Raw genomic sequence first — 15,663 nt, forward strand, 5'->3', positions numbered from 1 at the left:
AAGGACTGCTTCTTACTTTCAAAATTGACAAACACTCTGCTGGCGAGCGAAACGGCACATACGCACGGCTCGGAGATGATATTGACATCTTCCATGTGTCCAACAGCTGCTTCTGCCAAATGGGTTGGGTGCCGCAACACCGTTCCAGACATCAAACTCGCAACCGTTTGACTGGAACCAAAGGGCTGCTTCTTACTTTGAACATTGAGAAACACTCTGCTGAGAGCAGAGTAGCAAAAATTGGCAGTATACTCATGCTGTTCCTCCCCACGGAAATCTTTAGTAAAAGGCGAAAGATTTGTACGATCTGAAGAGAAACATGAGCGCTACCGATGTCGCCAGAGTCAAAGGGACAGCCATTTGCTGATACCCCTGAAAGTCAAGGTGTCACTGTGGGTCTGACGTGTGGTGAATGTTATGAAACAGACTGAAACCGTAAGGGTCTTCCTATCTCTCTGGCCGGCTACTACGTCAACCATTATGAGTTGTTTGGAAAGGTTGACAACAACAGTGTTTCTGCAAAGCCTGCTTTGTACCCTCAGCAGACACTGTTACGAGACAGCTCCCGTCAAGAATTCCTCTGGGCCAAAGGAGTCCATCTGTCTCTTGGGTAGAAAGGGAGCAAACTTTTCCCTACGAAGCCCTGGGGTGGCAAGGTCAGTTGGGCAAAAAAATTTCAGGAAGAGATGCCTAAAGTCAAGGATGTTGACAAATTATTTAGACTCTTGTTGGCAGTGGTGGGATTTGAACCCACGCCTCAAATGAGACTGGAGCCTAAATCCAGCGCCTTTGACCACTCGGCCACACTACCTCTGAAAGGGGGTGTCCTTTCCCTAACCCTTACCCTAACCACAACCCTTACTTTGAACATTGAGAAACACTCTGCTGAGAGCAGAGTAGCAAAACTTGGCAGTATACTCATGCTGTTCCTCCCCACGGAAATCTTTAGTAAAAGGCGAAAGATTTGTACAATCTGAAGAGAAACATGAGCGCTACCGATGTCGCCAGAGTCAAAGGGACAGCCATTTGCTGATACCCCTGAAAGTCAAGGTGTCACTGTGAGTCTGACGTGTGGTGAATGTTATAAAACAGACTGAAACCGTAAGGGTCTTCCTATCTCTCTGGCCGGCTACTACGTCAACCATTATGAGTTGTTTGGAAAGGTTGACAACAACAGTGTTTCTGCAAAGCCTGCTTTGTACCCTCAGCAGACACTGTTACGAGACAGCTCCCGTCAAGAATTCCTCTGGGCCAAAGGAGTCCATCTGTCTCTTGGGTAGAAAGGGAGCAAACTTTTCCCTACGAAGCCCTGGGGTGGCAAGGTCAGTTGGGCAAAAAAATTTTCAGGAAGAGATGCCTAAAGTCAAGGATGTTGACAAATTATTTAGACTCTTGTTGGCAGTGGTGGGATTTGAACCGACGCCTCAAATGAGACTGGAGCCTTAATCCAGCGCCTTTGACCACTCGGCCACACTACCTCTGAAAGGCGGTTTGACTGCAATCAAAGGACTGCTTCTTACTTTCAAAATTGACAAACACTCTGCTGGCGAGCAAAACGGCACATACGCACGGCTCGCAGATGATATCGACATCTTCCATGTGTCCAACAGCTGCTTCTGCCAAATGGGTTGGGTGCCGCAACACCGTTCCAGACATCAAACTCGCAACCGTTTGACTGGAACCAAAGGGCTGCTTCTTACTTTGAACATTGAGAAACACTCTGCTGAGAGCAGAGTAGCAAAAATTGGCAGTATACTCATGCTGTTCCTCCCCACGGAAATCTTTAGTAAAAGGCGAAAGATTTGTACGATCTGAAGAGAAACATGAGCGCTACCGATGTCGCCAGAGTCAAAGGGACAGCCATTTGCTGATACCCCTGAAAGTCAAGGTGTCACTGTGAGTCTGACGTGTGGTGAATGTTATAAAACAGACTGAAACCGTAAGGGTCTTCCTATCTCTCTGGCCGGCTACTACGTCAACCATTATGAGTTGTTTGGAAAGGTTGACAACAACAGTGTTTCTGCAAAGCCTGCTTTGTACCCTCAGCAGACACTGTTACGAGACAGCTCCCGTCAAGAATTCCTCTGGGCCAAAGGAGTCCATCTGTCTCTTGGGTAGAAAGGGAGCAAACTTTTCCCTACGAAGCCCTGGGGTGGCAAGGTCAGTTGGGCAAAAAAATTTTCAGGAAGAGATGCCTAAAGTCAAGGATGTTGACACATTATTTAGACTCTTGTTGGCAGTGGTGGGATTTGAACCCACGCCTCAAATGAGACTGGAGCCTAAATCCAGCGCCTTTGACCACTCGGCCACACTACCTCTGTAAGGGGGTGTCCTTTCCCTAACCCTTACCCTAACCACAACCACAACCCTGACCCGAACCCTAACCCTAACCACAACCACACCCACAAACCTAACCCATTTGACTGGAATCAAAGGGCTGCTTCTTACTTTCAACATTGACAAACACTCTGCTGAGAGCAGAATAGCAAAAATTGGCAGTATACTCATGCTATTCAAGTCAAACAGCCCCAGTATCACAAGATGCCTAAAGTCAAGGATGTTGACAAAGTATTGCTTTGGACTCTTAGTGGCAGTGGTGGGATTTGAACCCACGCCTCAAATGAGACTGGAGCCTTAATCCAGCGCCTTTGACCACTCGGCCACACTACCTCTTAAAGGCGGTTTGACTTCAATCAAAGGACTGCTTCTTACTTTCAAAATTGACAAACACTCTGCTGGCGAGCGAAACGGCACATACGCACGGCTCGCAGATGATATTGACATCTTCCATGTGTCCAACAGCTGCTTCTGCCAAATGGGTTGGGTGCCGCAACACCGTTCCAGACATCAAACTCGCAACCGTTTGACTGGAACCAAAGGGCTGCTTCTTACTTTGAACATTGAGAAACACTCTGCTGAGAGCAGAGTAGCAAAAATTGGCAGTATACTCATGCTGTTCCTCCCCACGGAAATCTTTAGTAAAAGGCGAAAGATTTGTACGATCTGAAGAGAAACATGAGCGCTACCGATGTCGCCAGAGTCAAAGGGACAGCCATTTGCTGATACCCCTGAAAGTCAAGGTGTCACTGTGGGTCTGACGTGTGGTGAATGTTATGAAACAGACTGAAACCGTAAGGGTCTTCCTATCTCTCTGGCCGGCTACTACATCAACCATTATGAGTTGTTTGGAAAGGTTGACAACAACAGTGTTTCTGCAAAGCCTGCTTTGTACCCTCAGCAGACACTGTTACGAGACAGCTCCCGTCAAGAATTCCTCTGGGCCAAAGGAGTCCATCTGTCTCTTGGGTAGAAAGGGAGCAAACTTTTCCCTACGAAGCCCTGGGGTGGCAAGGTCAGTTGGGCAAAAAAATTTCAGGTAGAGATGCCTAAAGTCAAGGATGTTGACAAATTATTTAGACTCTTGTTGGCAGTGGTGGGATTTGAACCCACGCCTCAAATGAGACTGGAGCCTAAATCCAGCGCCTTTGACCACTCGGCCACACTACCTCTGAAAGGGGGTGTCCTTTCCCTAACCCTTACCCTAACCACAACCCTAACCCGAACCCTAACCCTAACCACAACCACACCCACAAACCTAACCCATTTGACTGGAATCAAAGGGCTGCTTCTTACTTTGAACATTGAGAAACACTCTGCTGGCGAGCGAAACGGCACATACGCACGGCTCGCAGATGATATCGACATCTTCCATGTGTCCAACAGCTGCTTCTGCCAAATGGGTTGGGTGCCGCAACACCGTTCCAGACATCAAACTCGCAACCGTTTGACCTGAACCAAAGGGCTGCTTCTTACTTTGAACATTGAGAAACACTCTGCTGAGAGCAGAGTAGCAAAAATTGGCAGTATACTCATGCTGTTCCTCCCCACGGAAATCTTTAGTAAAAGGCGAAAGATTTGTACGATCTGAAGAGAAACATGAGCGCTACCGATGTCGCCAGAGTCAAAGGGACAGCCATTTGCTGATACCCCTGAAAGTCAAGGTGTCACTGTGGGTCTGACGTGTGGTGAATGTTATGAAACAGACTGAAACCGTAAGGGTCTTCCTATCTCTCTGGCCGGCTACTACGTCAACCATTATGAGTTGTTTGGAAAGGTTGACAACAACAGTGTTTCTGCAAAGCCTGCTTTGTACCCTCAGCAGACACTGTTACGAGACAGCTCCCGTCAAGAATTCCTCTGGGCCAAAGGAGTCCATCTGTCTCTTGGGTAGAAAGGGAGCAAACTTTTCCCTACGAAGCCCTGGGGTGGCAAGGTCAGTTGGGCAAAAAAATTTCAGGAAGAGATGCCTAAAGCCAAGGATGTTGACAAATTATTTAGACTCTTGTTGGCAGTGGTGGGATTTGAACCCACGCCTCAAATGAGACTGGAGCCTAAATCCAGCGCCTTTGACCACTCTGCCACACTACCTCTGAAAGGGGGTGTCCTTTCCCTAACCCTTACCCTAACCACAACCCTAACCCGAACCCTAACCCTAACCACAACCACACCCACAAACCTAACCCATTTGACTGGAATCAAAGGGCTGCTTCTTACTTTGAACATTGAGAAACACTCTGCTGGCGAGCGAAACGGCACATACGCACGGCTCGCAGATGATATCGACATCTTCCATGTGTCCAACAGCTGCTTCTGCCAAATGGGTTGGGTGCCGCAACACCGTTCCAGACATCAAACTCGCAACCGTTTGACCTGAACCAAAGGGCTGCTTCTTACTTTGAACATTGAGAAACACTCTGCTGAGAGCAGAGTAGCAAAAATTGGCAGTATACTCATGCTGTTCCTCCCCACGGAAATCTTTAGTAAAAGGCGAAAGATTTGTACGATCTGAAGAGAAACATGAGCGCTACCGATGTCGCCAGAGTCAAAGGGACAGCCATTTGCTGATACCCCTGAAAGTCAAGGTGTCACTGTGAGTCTGACGTGTGGTGAATGTTATAAAACAGACTGAAACCGTAAGGGTCTTCCTATCTCTCTGGCCGGCTACTACGTCAACCATTATGAGTTGTTTGGAAAGGTTGACAACAACAGTGTTTCTGCAAAGCCTGCTTTGTACCCTCAGCAGACACTGTTACGAGACAGCTCCCGTCAAGAATTCCTCTGGGCCAAAGGAGTCCATCTGTCTCTTGGGTAGAAAGGGAGCAAACTTTTCCCTACGAAGCCCTGGGGTGGCAAGGTCAGTTGGGCAAAAAAATTTTCAGGAAGAGATGCCTAAAGTCAAGGATGTTGACAAATTATTTAGACTCTTGTTGGCAGTGGTGGGATTTGAACCGACGCCTCAAATGAGACTGGAGCCTTAATCCAGCGCCTTTGACCACTCGGCCACACTACCTCTTAAAGGCGGTTTGACTTCAATCAAAGGACTGCTTCTTACTTTCAAAATTGACAAACACTCTGCTGGCGAGCGAAACGGCACATACGCACGGCTCGCAGATGATATTGACATCTTCCATGTGTCCAACAGCTGCTTCTGCCAAATGGGTTGGGTGCCGCAACACCGTTCCAGACATCAAACTCGCAACCGTTTGACTGGAACCAAAGGGCTGCTTCTTACTTTGAACATTGAGAAACACTCTGCTGAGAGCAGAGTAGCAAAAATTGGCAGTATACTCATGCTGTTCCTCCCCACGGAAATCTTTAGTAAAAGGCGAAAGATTTGTACGATCTGAAGAGAAACATGAGCGCTACCGATGTCGCCAGAGTCAAAGGGACAGCCATTTGCTGATACCCCTGAAAGTCAAGGTGTCACTGTGGGTCTGACGTGTGGTGAATGTTATGAAACAGACTGAAACCGTAAGGGTCTTCCTATCTCTCTGGCCGGCTACTACATCAACCATTATGAGTTGTTTGGAAAGGTTGACAACAACAGTGTTTCTGCAAAGCCTGCTTTGTACCCTCAGCAGACACTGTTACGAGACAGCTCCCGTCAAGAATTCCTCTGGGCCAAAGGAGTCCATCTGTCTCTTGGGTAGAAAGGGAGCAAACTTTTCCCTACGAAGCCCTGGGGTGGCAAGGTCAGTTGGGCAAAAAAATTTCAGGAAGAGATGCCTAAAGTCAAGGATGTTGACAAATTATTTAGACTCTTGTTGGCAGTGGTGGGATTTGAACCCACGCCTCAAATGAGACTGGAGCCTAAATCCAGCGCCTTTGACCACTCGGCCACACTACCTCTGAAAGGGGGTGTCCTTTCCCTAACCCTTACCCTAACCACAACCCTAACCCGAACCCTAACCCTAACCACAACCACACCCACAAACCTAACCCATTTGACTGGAATCAAAGGGCTGCTTCTTACTTTGAACATTGAGAAACACTCTGCTGGCGAGCGAAACGGCACATACGCACGGCTCGCAGATGATATCGACATCTTCCATGTGTCCAACAGCTGCTTCTGCCAAATGGGTTGGGTGCCGCAACACCGTTCCAGACATCAAACTCGCAACCGTTTGACCTGAACCAAAGGGCTGCTTCTTACTTTGAACATTGAGAAACACTCTGCTGAGAGCAGAGTAGCAAAAATTGGCAGTATACTCATGCTGTTCCTCCCCACGGAAATCTTTAGTAAAAGGCGAAAGATTTGTACGATCTGAAGAGAAACATGAGCGCTACCGATGTCGCCAGAGTCAAAGGGACAGCCATTTGCTGATACCCCTGAAAGTCAAGGTGTCACTGTGGGTCTGACGTGTGGTGAATGTTATGAAACAGACTGAAACCGTAAGGGTCTTCCTATCTCTCTGGCCGGCTACTACGTCAACCATTATGAGTTGTTTGGAAAGGTTGACAACAACAGTGTTTCTGCAAAGCCTGCTTTGTACCCTCAGCAGACACTGTTACGAGACAGCTCCCGTCAAGAATTCCTCTGGGCCAAAGGAGTCCATCTGTCTCTTGGGTAGAAAGGGAGCAAACTTTTCCCTACGAAGCCCTGGGGTGGCAAGGTCAGTTGGGCAAAAAAATTTCAGGAAGAGATGCCTAAAGCCAAGGATGTTGACAAATTATTTAGACTCTTGTTGGCAGTGGTGGGATTTGAACCCACGCCTCAAATGAGACTGGAGCCTAAATCCAGCGCCTTTGACCACTCTGCCACACTACCTCTGAAAGGGGGTGTCCTTTCCCTAACCCTTACCCTAACCACAACCCTAACCCGAACCCTAACCCTAACCACAACCACACCCACAAACCTAACCCATTTGACTGGAATCAAAGGGCTGCTTCTTACTTTGAACATTGAGAAACACTCTGCTGGCGAGCGAAACGGCACATACGCACGGCTCGCAGATGATATCGACATCTTCCATGTGTCCAACAGCTGCTTCTGCCAAATGGGTTGGGTGCCGCAACACCGTTCCAGACATCAAACTCGCAACCGTTTGACCTGAACCAAAGGGCTGCTTCTTACTTTGAACATTGAGAAACACTCTGCTGAGAGCAGAGTAGCAAAAATTGGCAGTATACTCATGCTGTTCCTCCCCACGGAAATCTTTAGTAAAAGGCGAAAGATTTGTACGATCTGAAGAGAAACATGAGCGCTACCGATGTCGCCAGAGTCAAAGGGACAGCCATTTGCTGATACCCCTGAAAGTCAAGGTGTCACTGTGAGTCTGACGTGTGGTGAATGTTATAAAACAGACTGAAACCGTAAGGGTCTTCCTATCTCTCTGGCCGGCTACTACGTCAACCATTATGAGTTGTTTGGAAAGGTTGACAACAACAGTGTTTCTGCAAAGCCTGCTTTGTACCCTCAGCAGACACTGTTACGAGACAGCTCCCGTCAAGAATTCCTCTGGGCCAAAGGAGTCCATCTGTCTCTTGGGTAGAAAGGGAGCAAACTTTTCCCTACGAAGCCCTGGGGTGGCAAGGTCAGTTGGGCAAAAAAATTTTCAGGAAGAGATGCCTAAAGTCAAGGATGTTGACAAATTATTTAGACTCTTGTTGGCAGTGGTGGGATTTGAACCGACGCCTCAAATGAGACTGGAGCCTTAATCCAGCGCCTTTGACCACTCGGCCACACTACCTCTGAAAGGCGGTTTGACTGCAATCAAAGGACTGCTTCTTACTTTCAAAATTGACAAACACTCTGCTGGCGAGCAAAACGGCACATACGCACGGCTCGCAGATGATATCGACATCTTCCATGTGTCCAACAGCTGCTTCTGCCAAATGGGTTGGGTGCCGCAACACCGTTCCAGACATCAAACTCGCAACCGTTTGACTGGAACCAAAGGGCTGCTTCTTACTTTGAACATTGAGAAACACTCTGCTGAGAGCAGAGTAGCAAAAATTGGCAGTATACTCATGCTGTTCCTCCCCACGGAAATCTTTAGTAAAAGGCGAAAGATTTGTACGATCTGAAGAGAAACATGAGCGCTACCGATGTCGCCAGAGTCAAAGGGACAGCCATTTGCTGATACCCCTGAAAGTCAAGGTGTCACTGTGAGTCTGACGTGTGGTGAATGTTATAAAACAGACTGAAACCGTAAGGGTCTTCCTATCTCTCTGGCCGGCTACTACGTCAACCATTATGAGTTGTTTGGAAAGGTTGACAACAACAGTGTTTCTGCAAAGCCTGCTTTGTACCCTCAGCAGACACTGTTACGAGACAGCTCCCGTCAAGAATTCCTCTGGGCCAAAGGAGTCCATCTGTCTCTTGGGTAGAAAGGGAGCAAACTTTTCCCTACGAAGCCCTGGGGTGGCAAGGTCAGTTGGGCAAAAAAAATTTCAGGAAGAGATGCCTAAAGTCAAGGATGTTGACAAATTATTTAGACTCTTGTTGGCAGTGGTGGGATTTGAAACCACGCCTCCAATGAGACTGGAGCCTAAATCCAGCGCCTTTGACCACTCGGCCACACTACCTCTGAAAGGGGGTGTCCTTTCCCTAACCCCTAACCCTAACCCGAACCCTAACCCTAACCACAACCACACCCACAAACCTAACCCATTTGACTGGAATCAAAGGGCTGCTTCTTACTTTCAACATTGACAAACACTCTGCTGAGAGCAGAATAGTAAAAATTGGCAGTATACTCATGCTGCTCAAGTCAAACAGCCCCAGTATCACAAGATGCCTAAAGTCAAGGATGTTGACAAAGCATTGCTTTGGACTCTTAGTGGCAGTGGTGGGATTTGAACCCACGCCTCAAATGAGACTGGAGCCTAAATCCAGCGCCTTTGACCACTCGGCCACACTACCTCTGAAAGGGGGTGTCCTTTCCCTAACCCTTACCCTAACCACAACCCTAACCCTAACCCTAACCACAACCACAACCACACCCACAAACGTAACCCATTTGACTGGAACCAAATGGCTGCTTCTTACTTTGAACATTGAGAAACACTCTGCTGAGAGCAGAGTAGCAAAAATTGGCAGTATACTCATGCTGTTCCTCCCCACGGAAATCTTTAGTAAAAGGCGAAAGATTTGTACGATCTGAAGAGAAACATGAGCGCTACCGATGTCGCCAGAGTCAAAGGGACAGCCATTTGCTGATACCCCTGAAAGTCAAGGTGTCACTGTGAGTCTGACGTGTGGTGAATGTTATAAAACAGACTGAAACCGTAAGGGTCTTCCTATCTCTCTGGCCGGCTACTACGTCAACCATTATGAGTTGTTTGGAAAGGTTGACAACAACAGTGTTTCTGCAAAGCCTGCTTTGTACCCTCAGCAGACACTGTTACGAGACAGCTCCCGTCCAGAATTCCTCTGGGCCAAAGGAGTCCATCTGTCTCTTGGGTAGAAAGGGAGCAAACTTTTCCCTACGAAGCCCTGGGGTGGCAAGGTCAGTTGGGCAAAAAAAATTTCAGGAAGAGATGCCTAAAGTCAAGGATGTTGACAAATTATTTAGACTCTTGTTGGCAGTGGTGGGATTTGAACCCACGCCTCAAATGAGACTGGAGCCTAAATCCAGCGCCTTTGACCACTCGGCCACACTACCTCTGAAAGGGGGTGTCCTTTCCCTAACCCTTACCCTAACCACAACCCTAACCCAAACCCTAACCACAACCACAACCACACCCACAAACGTAACCCATTTGACTGGAACCAAATGGCTGCTTCTTACTTTGAACATTGAGAAACACTCTGCTGAGAGCAGAGTAGCAAAAATTGGCAGTATACTCATGCTGTTCCTCCCCACGGAAATCTTTAGTAAAAGGCGAAAGATTTGTACGATCTGAAGAGAAACATGAGCGCTACCGATGTCGCCAGAGTCAAAGGGACAGCCATTTGCTGATACCCCTGAAAGTCAAGGTGTCACTGTGAGTCTGACGTGTGGTGAATGTTATAAAACAGACTGAAACCGTAAGGGTCTTCCTATCTCTCTGGCCGGCTACTACGTCAACCATTATGAGTTGTTTGGAAAGGTTGACAACAACAGTGTTTCTGCAAAGCCTGCTTTGTACCCTCAGCAGACACTGTTACGAGACAGCTCCCGTCAAGAATTCCTCTGGGCCAAAGGAGTCCATCTGTCTCTTGGGTAGAAAGGGAGCAAACTTTTCCCTACGAAGCCCTGGGGTGGCAAGGTCAGTTGGGCAAAAAAAATTTCAGGAAGAGATGCCTAAAGCCAAGGATGTTGACAAATTATTTAGACTCTTGTTGGCAGTGGTGGGATTTGAACCCACGCCTCAAATGAGACTGGAGCCTAAATCCAGCGCCTTTGACCACTCTGCCACACTACCTCTGAAAGGGGGTGTCCTTTCCCTAACCCTTACCCTAACCACAACCCTAACCCGAACCCTAACCCTAACCACAACCACACCCACAAACCTAACCCATTTGACTGGAATCAAAGGGCTGCTTCTTACTTTGAACATTGAGAAACACTCTGCTGGCGAGCGAAACGGCACATACGCACGGCTCGCAGATGATATCGACATCTTCCATGTGTCCAACAGCTGCTTCTGCCAAATGGGTTGGGTGCCGCAACACCGTTCCAGACATCAAACTCGCAACCGTTTGACCTGAACCAAAGGGCTGCTTCTTACTTTGAACATTGAGAAACACTCTGCTGAGAGCAGAGTAGCAAAAATTGGCAGTATACTCATGCTGTTCCTCCCCACGGAAATCTTTAGTAAAAGGCGAAAGATTTGTACGATCTGAAGAGAAACATGAGCGCTACCGATGTCGCCAGAGTCAAAGGGACAGCCATTTGCTGATACCCCTGAAAGTCAAGGTGTCACTGTGAGTCTGACGTGTGGTGAATGTTATAAAACAGACTGAAACCGTAAGGGTCTTCCTATCTCTCTGGCCGGCTACTACGTCAACCATTATGAGTTGTTTGGAAAGGTTGACAACAACAGTGTTTCTGCAAAGCCTGCTTTGTACCCTCAGCAGACACTGTTACGAGACAGCTCCCGTCAAGAATTCCTCTGGGCCAAAGGAGTCCATCTGTCTCTTGGGTAGAAAGGGAGCAAACTTTTCCCTACGAAGCCCTGGGGTGGCAAGGTCAGTTGGGCAAAAAAATTTTCAGGAAGAGATGCCTAAAGTCAAGGATGTTGACAAATTATTTAGACTCTTGTTGGCAGTGGTGGGATTTGAACCGACGCCTCAAATGAGACTGGAGCCTTAATCCAGCGCCTTTGACCACTCGGCCACACTACCTCTGAAAGGCGGTTTGACTGCAATCAAAGGACTGCTTCTTACTTTCAAAATTGACAAACACTCTGCTGGCGAGCAAAACGGCACATACGCACGGCTCGCAGATGATATCGACATCTTCCATGTGTCCAACAGCTGCTTCTGCCAAATGGGTTGGGTGCCGCAACACCGTTCCAGACATCAAACTCGCAACCGTTTGACTGGAACCAAAGGGCTGCTTCTTACTTTGAACATTGAGAAACACTCTGCTGAGAGCAGAGTAGCAAAAATTGGCAGTATACTCATGCTGTTCCTCCCCACGGAAATCTTTAGTAAAAGGCGAAAGATTTGTACGATCTGAAGAGAAACATGAGCGCTACCGATGTCGCCAGAGTCAAAGGGACAGCCATTTGCTGATACCCCTGAAAGTCAAGGTGTCACTGTGAGTCTGACGTGTGGTGAATGTTATAAAACAGACTGAAACCGTAAGGGTCTTCCTATCTCTCTGGCCGGCTACTACGTCAACCATTATGAGTTGTTTGGAAAGGTTGACAACAACAGTGTTTCTGCAAAGCCTGCTTTGTACCCTCAGCAGACACTGTTACGAGACAGCTCCCGTCAAGAATTCCTCTGGGCCAAAGGAGTCCATCTGTCTCTTGGGTAGAAAGGGAGCAAACTTTTCCCTACGAAGCCCTGGGGTGGCAAGGTCAGTTGGGCAAAAAAAATTTCAGGAAGAGATGCCTAAAGTCAAGGATGTTGACAAATTATTTAGACTCTTGTTGGCAGTGGTGGGATTTGAAACCACGCCTCCAATGAGACTGGAGCCTAAATCCAGCGCCTTTGACCACTCGGCCACACTACCTCTGAAAGGGGGTGTCCTTTCCCTAACCCCTAACCCTAACCCGAACCCTAACCCTAACCACAACCACACCCACAAACCTAACCCATTTGACTGGAATCAAAGGGCTGCTTCTTACTTTCAACATTGACAAACACTCTGCTGAGAGCAGAATAGTAAAAATTGGCAGTATACTCATGCTGCTCAAGTCAAACAGCCCCAGTATCACAAGATGCCTAAAGTCAAGGATGTTGACAAAGCATTGCTTTGGACTCTTAGTGGCAGTGGTGGGATTTGAACCCACGCCTCAAATGAGACTGGAGCCTAAATCCAGCGCCTTTGACCACTCGGCCACACTACCTCTGAAAGGGGGTGTCCTTTCCCTAACCCTTACCCTAACCACAACCCTAACCCTAACCCTAACCACAACCACAACCACACCCACAAACGTAACCCATTTGACTGGAACCAAATGGCTGCTTCTTACTTTGAACATTGAGAAACACTCTGCTGAGAGCAGAGTAGCAAAAATTGGCAGTATACTCATGCTGTTCCTCCCCACGGAAATCTTTAGTAAAAGGCGAAAGATTTGTACGATCTGAAGAGAAACATGAGCGCTACCGATGTCGCCAGAGTCAAAGGGACAGCCATTTGCTGATACCCCTGAAAGTCAAGGTGTCACTGTGAGTCTGACGTGTGGTGAATGTTATAAAACAGACTGAAACCGTAAGGGTCTTCCTATCTCTCTGGCCGGCTACTACGTCAACCATTATGAGTTGTTTGGAAAGGTTGACAACAACAGTGTTTCTGCAAAGCCTGCTTTGTACCCTCAGCAGACACTGTTACGAGACAGCTCCCGTCCAGAATTCCTCTGGGCCAAAGGAGTCCATCTGTCTCTTGGGTAGAAAGGGAGCAAACTTTTCCCTACGAAGCCCTGGGGTGGCAAGGTCAGTTGGGCAAAAAAAATTTCAGGAAGAGATGCCTAAAGTCAAGGATGTTGACAAATTATTTAGACTCTTGTTGGCAGTGGTGGGATTTGAACCCACGCCTCAAATGAGACTGGAGCCTAAATCCAGCGCCTTTGACCACTCGGCCACACTACCTCTGAAAGGGGGTGTCCTTTCCCTAACCCTTACCCTAACCACAACCCTAACCCAAACCCTAACCACAACCACAACCACACCCACAAACGTAACCCATTTGACTGGAACCAAATGGCTGCTTCTTACTTTGAACATTGAGAAACACTCTGCTGAGAGCAGAGTAGCAAAAATTGGCAGTATACTCATGCTGTTCCTCCCCACGGAAATCTTTAGTAAAAGGCGAAAGATTTGTACGATCTGAAGAGAAACATGAGCGCTACCGATGTCGCCAGAGTCAAAGGGACAGCCATTTGCTGATACCCCTGAAAGTCAAGGTGTCACTGTGAGTCTGACGTGTGGTGAATGTTATAAAACAGACTGAAACCGTAAGGGTCTTCCTATCTCTCTGGCCGGCTACTACGTCAACCATTATGAGTTGTTTGGAAAGGTTGACAACAACAGTGTTTCTGCAAAGCCTGCTTTGTACCCTCAGCAGACACTGTTACGAGACAGCTCCCGTCAAGAATTCCTCTGGGCCAAAGGAGTCCATCTGTCTCTTGGGTAGAAAGGGAGCAAACTTTTCCCTACGAAGCCCTGGGGTGGCAAGGTCAGTTGGGCAAAAAAATTTTCAGGAAGAGATGCCTAAAGTCAAGGATGTTGACAAATTATTTAGACTCTTGTTGGCAGTGGTGGGATTTGAAACCACGCCTCAAATGAGACTGGAGCCTAAATCCAGCGCCTTTGACCACTCGGCCACACTACCTCTGAAAGGGGGTGTCCTTTCCCTAACCCTTACCCTAACCACAACCCTAACCCGAACCCTAACCCTAACCACAACCACACCCACAAACCTAACCCATTTGACTGGAATCAAAGGGCTGCTTCTTACTTTGAACATTGAGAAACACTCTGCTGGCGAGCGAAACGGCACATACGCACGGCTCGCAGATGATATCGACATCTTCCATGTGTCCAACAGCTGCTTCTGCCAAATGGGTTGGGTGCCGCAACACCGTTCCAGACATCAAACTCGCAACCGTTTGACCTGAACCAAAGGGCTGCTTCTTACTTTGAACATTGAGAAACACTCTGCTGAGAGCAGAGTAGCAAAAATTGGCAGTATACTCATGCTGTTCCTCCCCACGGAAATCTTTAGTAAAAGGCGAAAGATTTGTACGATCTGAAGAGAAACATGAGCGCTACCGATGTCGCCAGAGTCAAAGGGACAGCCATTTGCTGATACCCCTGAAAGTCAAGGTGTCACTGTGGGTCTGACGTGTGGTGAATGTTATGAAACAGACTGAAACCGTAAGGGTCTTCCTATCTCTCTGGCCGGCTACTACGTCAACCATTATGAGTTGTTTGGAAAGGTTGACAACAACAGTGTTTCTGCAAAGCCTGCTTTGTACCCTCAGCAGACACTGTTACGAGACAGCTCCCGTCAAGAATTCCTCTGGGCCAAAGGAGTCCATCTGTCTCTTGGGTAGAAAGGGAGCAAACTTTTCCCTACGAAGCCCTGGGGTGGCAAGGTCAGTTGGGCAAAAAAATTTCAGGAAGAGATGCCTAAAGCCAAGGATGTTGACAAATTATTTAGACTCTTGTTGGCAGTGGTGGGATTTGAACCCACGCCTCAAATGAGACTGGAGCCTAAATCCAGCGCCTTTGACCACTCTGCCACACTACCTCTGAAAGGGGGTGTCCTTTCCCTAACCCTTACCCTAACCACAACCCTAACCCGAACCCTAACCCTAACCACAACCACACCCACAAACCTAACCCATTTGACTGGAATCAAAGGGCTGCTTCTTACTTTGAACATTGAGAAACACTCTGCTGGCGAGCGAAACGGCACATACGCACGGCTCGCAGATGATATCGACATCTTCCATGTGTCCAACAGCTGCTTCTGCCAAATGGGTTGGGTGCCGCAACACCGTTCCAGACATCAAACTCGCAACCGTTTGACCTGAACCAAAGGGCTGCTTCTTACTTTGAACATTGAGAAACACTCTGCTGAGAGCAGAGTAGCAAAAATTGGCAGTATACTCATGCTGTTCCTCCCCACGGAAATCTTTAGTAAAAGGCGAAAGATTTGTACGATCTGAAGAGAAACATGAGCGCTACCGATGTCGCCAGAGTCAAAGGGACAGCCATTT

At 47.9% G+C, this 15,663-nt stretch overlaps 38 non-coding genes across 38 annotated transcripts; all 38 read right to left on the reverse strand.

Annotated features, from left to right (window-relative positions):
- Window positions 1-212: 212 nt before the first annotated feature.
- On the reverse strand, window positions 213-327 carry LOC131110780 (U5 spliceosomal RNA). Its single transcript, XR_009121039.1, has one exon. It is a non-coding gene; the product is annotated as a U5 spliceosomal RNA (small nuclear RNA).
- A 402-nt stretch (window positions 328-729) lies between these two features.
- Window positions 730-811, reverse strand: trnal-uag (transfer RNA leucine (anticodon UAG)). Its single transcript has one exon. It is a non-coding gene; the product is annotated as a tRNA-Leu (tRNA).
- A 67-nt stretch (window positions 812-878) lies between these two features.
- Window positions 879-993, reverse strand: LOC131110774 (U5 spliceosomal RNA). Its single transcript, XR_009121033.1, has one exon. It is a non-coding gene; the product is annotated as a U5 spliceosomal RNA (small nuclear RNA).
- A 403-nt stretch (window positions 994-1,396) lies between these two features.
- On the reverse strand, window positions 1,397-1,478 carry trnal-aag (transfer RNA leucine (anticodon AAG)). The gene has a single exon. It is a non-coding gene; the product is annotated as a tRNA-Leu (tRNA).
- A 238-nt stretch (window positions 1,479-1,716) lies between these two features.
- Window positions 1,717-1,831, reverse strand: LOC131110782 (U5 spliceosomal RNA). Its single transcript, XR_009121041.1, has one exon. It is a non-coding gene; the product is annotated as a U5 spliceosomal RNA (small nuclear RNA).
- A 403-nt stretch (window positions 1,832-2,234) lies between these two features.
- Window positions 2,235-2,316, reverse strand: trnal-uag (transfer RNA leucine (anticodon UAG)). Its single transcript has one exon. It is a non-coding gene; the product is annotated as a tRNA-Leu (tRNA).
- Window positions 2,317-2,588: 272 nt separating this feature from the next.
- Window positions 2,589-2,670, reverse strand: trnal-aag (transfer RNA leucine (anticodon AAG)). Its single transcript has one exon. It is a non-coding gene; the product is annotated as a tRNA-Leu (tRNA).
- A 238-nt stretch (window positions 2,671-2,908) lies between these two features.
- On the reverse strand, window positions 2,909-3,023 carry LOC131110783 (U5 spliceosomal RNA). Its single transcript, XR_009121042.1, has one exon. It is a non-coding gene; the product is annotated as a U5 spliceosomal RNA (small nuclear RNA).
- Window positions 3,024-3,425: 402 nt separating this feature from the next.
- On the reverse strand, window positions 3,426-3,507 carry trnal-uag (transfer RNA leucine (anticodon UAG)). The gene has a single exon. It is a non-coding gene; the product is annotated as a tRNA-Leu (tRNA).
- Window positions 3,508-3,829: 322 nt separating this feature from the next.
- Window positions 3,830-3,944, reverse strand: LOC131110784 (U5 spliceosomal RNA). Its single transcript, XR_009121043.1, has one exon. It is a non-coding gene; the product is annotated as a U5 spliceosomal RNA (small nuclear RNA).
- Window positions 3,945-4,346: 402 nt separating this feature from the next.
- Window positions 4,347-4,428, reverse strand: trnal-uag (transfer RNA leucine (anticodon UAG)). The gene has a single exon. It is a non-coding gene; the product is annotated as a tRNA-Leu (tRNA).
- Window positions 4,429-4,750: 322 nt separating this feature from the next.
- LOC131110785 (U5 spliceosomal RNA) lies at window positions 4,751-4,865 on the reverse strand. Its single transcript, XR_009121044.1, has one exon. It is a non-coding gene; the product is annotated as a U5 spliceosomal RNA (small nuclear RNA).
- Window positions 4,866-5,268: 403 nt separating this feature from the next.
- trnal-aag (transfer RNA leucine (anticodon AAG)) lies at window positions 5,269-5,350 on the reverse strand. Its single transcript has one exon. It is a non-coding gene; the product is annotated as a tRNA-Leu (tRNA).
- Window positions 5,351-5,588: 238 nt separating this feature from the next.
- Window positions 5,589-5,703, reverse strand: LOC131110786 (U5 spliceosomal RNA). Its single transcript, XR_009121045.1, has one exon. It is a non-coding gene; the product is annotated as a U5 spliceosomal RNA (small nuclear RNA).
- A 402-nt stretch (window positions 5,704-6,105) lies between these two features.
- Window positions 6,106-6,187, reverse strand: trnal-uag (transfer RNA leucine (anticodon UAG)). The gene has a single exon. It is a non-coding gene; the product is annotated as a tRNA-Leu (tRNA).
- A 322-nt stretch (window positions 6,188-6,509) lies between these two features.
- LOC131110788 (U5 spliceosomal RNA) lies at window positions 6,510-6,624 on the reverse strand. Its single transcript, XR_009121046.1, has one exon. It is a non-coding gene; the product is annotated as a U5 spliceosomal RNA (small nuclear RNA).
- Window positions 6,625-7,026: 402 nt separating this feature from the next.
- Window positions 7,027-7,108, reverse strand: trnal-uag (transfer RNA leucine (anticodon UAG)). The gene has a single exon. It is a non-coding gene; the product is annotated as a tRNA-Leu (tRNA).
- Window positions 7,109-7,430: 322 nt separating this feature from the next.
- LOC131110789 (U5 spliceosomal RNA) lies at window positions 7,431-7,545 on the reverse strand. Its single transcript, XR_009121047.1, has one exon. It is a non-coding gene; the product is annotated as a U5 spliceosomal RNA (small nuclear RNA).
- A 403-nt stretch (window positions 7,546-7,948) lies between these two features.
- On the reverse strand, window positions 7,949-8,030 carry trnal-aag (transfer RNA leucine (anticodon AAG)). The gene has a single exon. It is a non-coding gene; the product is annotated as a tRNA-Leu (tRNA).
- A 238-nt stretch (window positions 8,031-8,268) lies between these two features.
- LOC131110790 (U5 spliceosomal RNA) lies at window positions 8,269-8,383 on the reverse strand. The gene has a single exon (XR_009121048.1). It is a non-coding gene; the product is annotated as a U5 spliceosomal RNA (small nuclear RNA).
- Window positions 8,384-8,786: 403 nt separating this feature from the next.
- trnal-uag (transfer RNA leucine (anticodon UAG)) lies at window positions 8,787-8,868 on the reverse strand. The gene has a single exon. It is a non-coding gene; the product is annotated as a tRNA-Leu (tRNA).
- A 255-nt stretch (window positions 8,869-9,123) lies between these two features.
- Window positions 9,124-9,205, reverse strand: trnal-uag (transfer RNA leucine (anticodon UAG)). The gene has a single exon. It is a non-coding gene; the product is annotated as a tRNA-Leu (tRNA).
- A 142-nt stretch (window positions 9,206-9,347) lies between these two features.
- Window positions 9,348-9,462, reverse strand: LOC131110791 (U5 spliceosomal RNA). Its single transcript, XR_009121049.1, has one exon. It is a non-coding gene; the product is annotated as a U5 spliceosomal RNA (small nuclear RNA).
- Window positions 9,463-9,865: 403 nt separating this feature from the next.
- trnal-uag (transfer RNA leucine (anticodon UAG)) lies at window positions 9,866-9,947 on the reverse strand. The gene has a single exon. It is a non-coding gene; the product is annotated as a tRNA-Leu (tRNA).
- A 142-nt stretch (window positions 9,948-10,089) lies between these two features.
- LOC131110792 (U5 spliceosomal RNA) lies at window positions 10,090-10,204 on the reverse strand. The gene has a single exon (XR_009121050.1). It is a non-coding gene; the product is annotated as a U5 spliceosomal RNA (small nuclear RNA).
- Window positions 10,205-10,607: 403 nt separating this feature from the next.
- trnal-uag (transfer RNA leucine (anticodon UAG)) lies at window positions 10,608-10,689 on the reverse strand. The gene has a single exon. It is a non-coding gene; the product is annotated as a tRNA-Leu (tRNA).
- A 322-nt stretch (window positions 10,690-11,011) lies between these two features.
- On the reverse strand, window positions 11,012-11,126 carry LOC131110794 (U5 spliceosomal RNA). The gene has a single exon (XR_009121052.1). It is a non-coding gene; the product is annotated as a U5 spliceosomal RNA (small nuclear RNA).
- Window positions 11,127-11,529: 403 nt separating this feature from the next.
- Window positions 11,530-11,611, reverse strand: trnal-aag (transfer RNA leucine (anticodon AAG)). The gene has a single exon. It is a non-coding gene; the product is annotated as a tRNA-Leu (tRNA).
- Window positions 11,612-11,849: 238 nt separating this feature from the next.
- Window positions 11,850-11,964, reverse strand: LOC131110795 (U5 spliceosomal RNA). Its single transcript, XR_009121053.1, has one exon. It is a non-coding gene; the product is annotated as a U5 spliceosomal RNA (small nuclear RNA).
- Window positions 11,965-12,367: 403 nt separating this feature from the next.
- Window positions 12,368-12,449, reverse strand: trnal-uag (transfer RNA leucine (anticodon UAG)). Its single transcript has one exon. It is a non-coding gene; the product is annotated as a tRNA-Leu (tRNA).
- A 255-nt stretch (window positions 12,450-12,704) lies between these two features.
- trnal-uag (transfer RNA leucine (anticodon UAG)) lies at window positions 12,705-12,786 on the reverse strand. Its single transcript has one exon. It is a non-coding gene; the product is annotated as a tRNA-Leu (tRNA).
- A 142-nt stretch (window positions 12,787-12,928) lies between these two features.
- Window positions 12,929-13,043, reverse strand: LOC131110796 (U5 spliceosomal RNA). The gene has a single exon (XR_009121054.1). It is a non-coding gene; the product is annotated as a U5 spliceosomal RNA (small nuclear RNA).
- A 403-nt stretch (window positions 13,044-13,446) lies between these two features.
- trnal-uag (transfer RNA leucine (anticodon UAG)) lies at window positions 13,447-13,528 on the reverse strand. The gene has a single exon. It is a non-coding gene; the product is annotated as a tRNA-Leu (tRNA).
- A 142-nt stretch (window positions 13,529-13,670) lies between these two features.
- LOC131110797 (U5 spliceosomal RNA) lies at window positions 13,671-13,785 on the reverse strand. The gene has a single exon (XR_009121055.1). It is a non-coding gene; the product is annotated as a U5 spliceosomal RNA (small nuclear RNA).
- A 403-nt stretch (window positions 13,786-14,188) lies between these two features.
- On the reverse strand, window positions 14,189-14,270 carry trnal-uag (transfer RNA leucine (anticodon UAG)). The gene has a single exon. It is a non-coding gene; the product is annotated as a tRNA-Leu (tRNA).
- A 322-nt stretch (window positions 14,271-14,592) lies between these two features.
- Window positions 14,593-14,707, reverse strand: LOC131110798 (U5 spliceosomal RNA). The gene has a single exon (XR_009121056.1). It is a non-coding gene; the product is annotated as a U5 spliceosomal RNA (small nuclear RNA).
- Window positions 14,708-15,109: 402 nt separating this feature from the next.
- trnal-uag (transfer RNA leucine (anticodon UAG)) lies at window positions 15,110-15,191 on the reverse strand. Its single transcript has one exon. It is a non-coding gene; the product is annotated as a tRNA-Leu (tRNA).
- A 322-nt stretch (window positions 15,192-15,513) lies between these two features.
- LOC131110799 (U5 spliceosomal RNA) lies at window positions 15,514-15,628 on the reverse strand. The gene has a single exon (XR_009121057.1). It is a non-coding gene; the product is annotated as a U5 spliceosomal RNA (small nuclear RNA).
- Window positions 15,629-15,663: the final 35 nt, after the last annotated feature.

The sequence above is a fragment of the Doryrhamphus excisus genome, chromosome 23 (genome assembly GCF_030265055.1).
Source record: "Doryrhamphus excisus isolate RoL2022-K1 chromosome 23, RoL_Dexc_1.0, whole genome shotgun sequence".
Lineage (NCBI taxonomy): Eukaryota > Metazoa > Chordata > Actinopteri > Syngnathiformes > Syngnathidae > Doryrhamphus > Doryrhamphus excisus.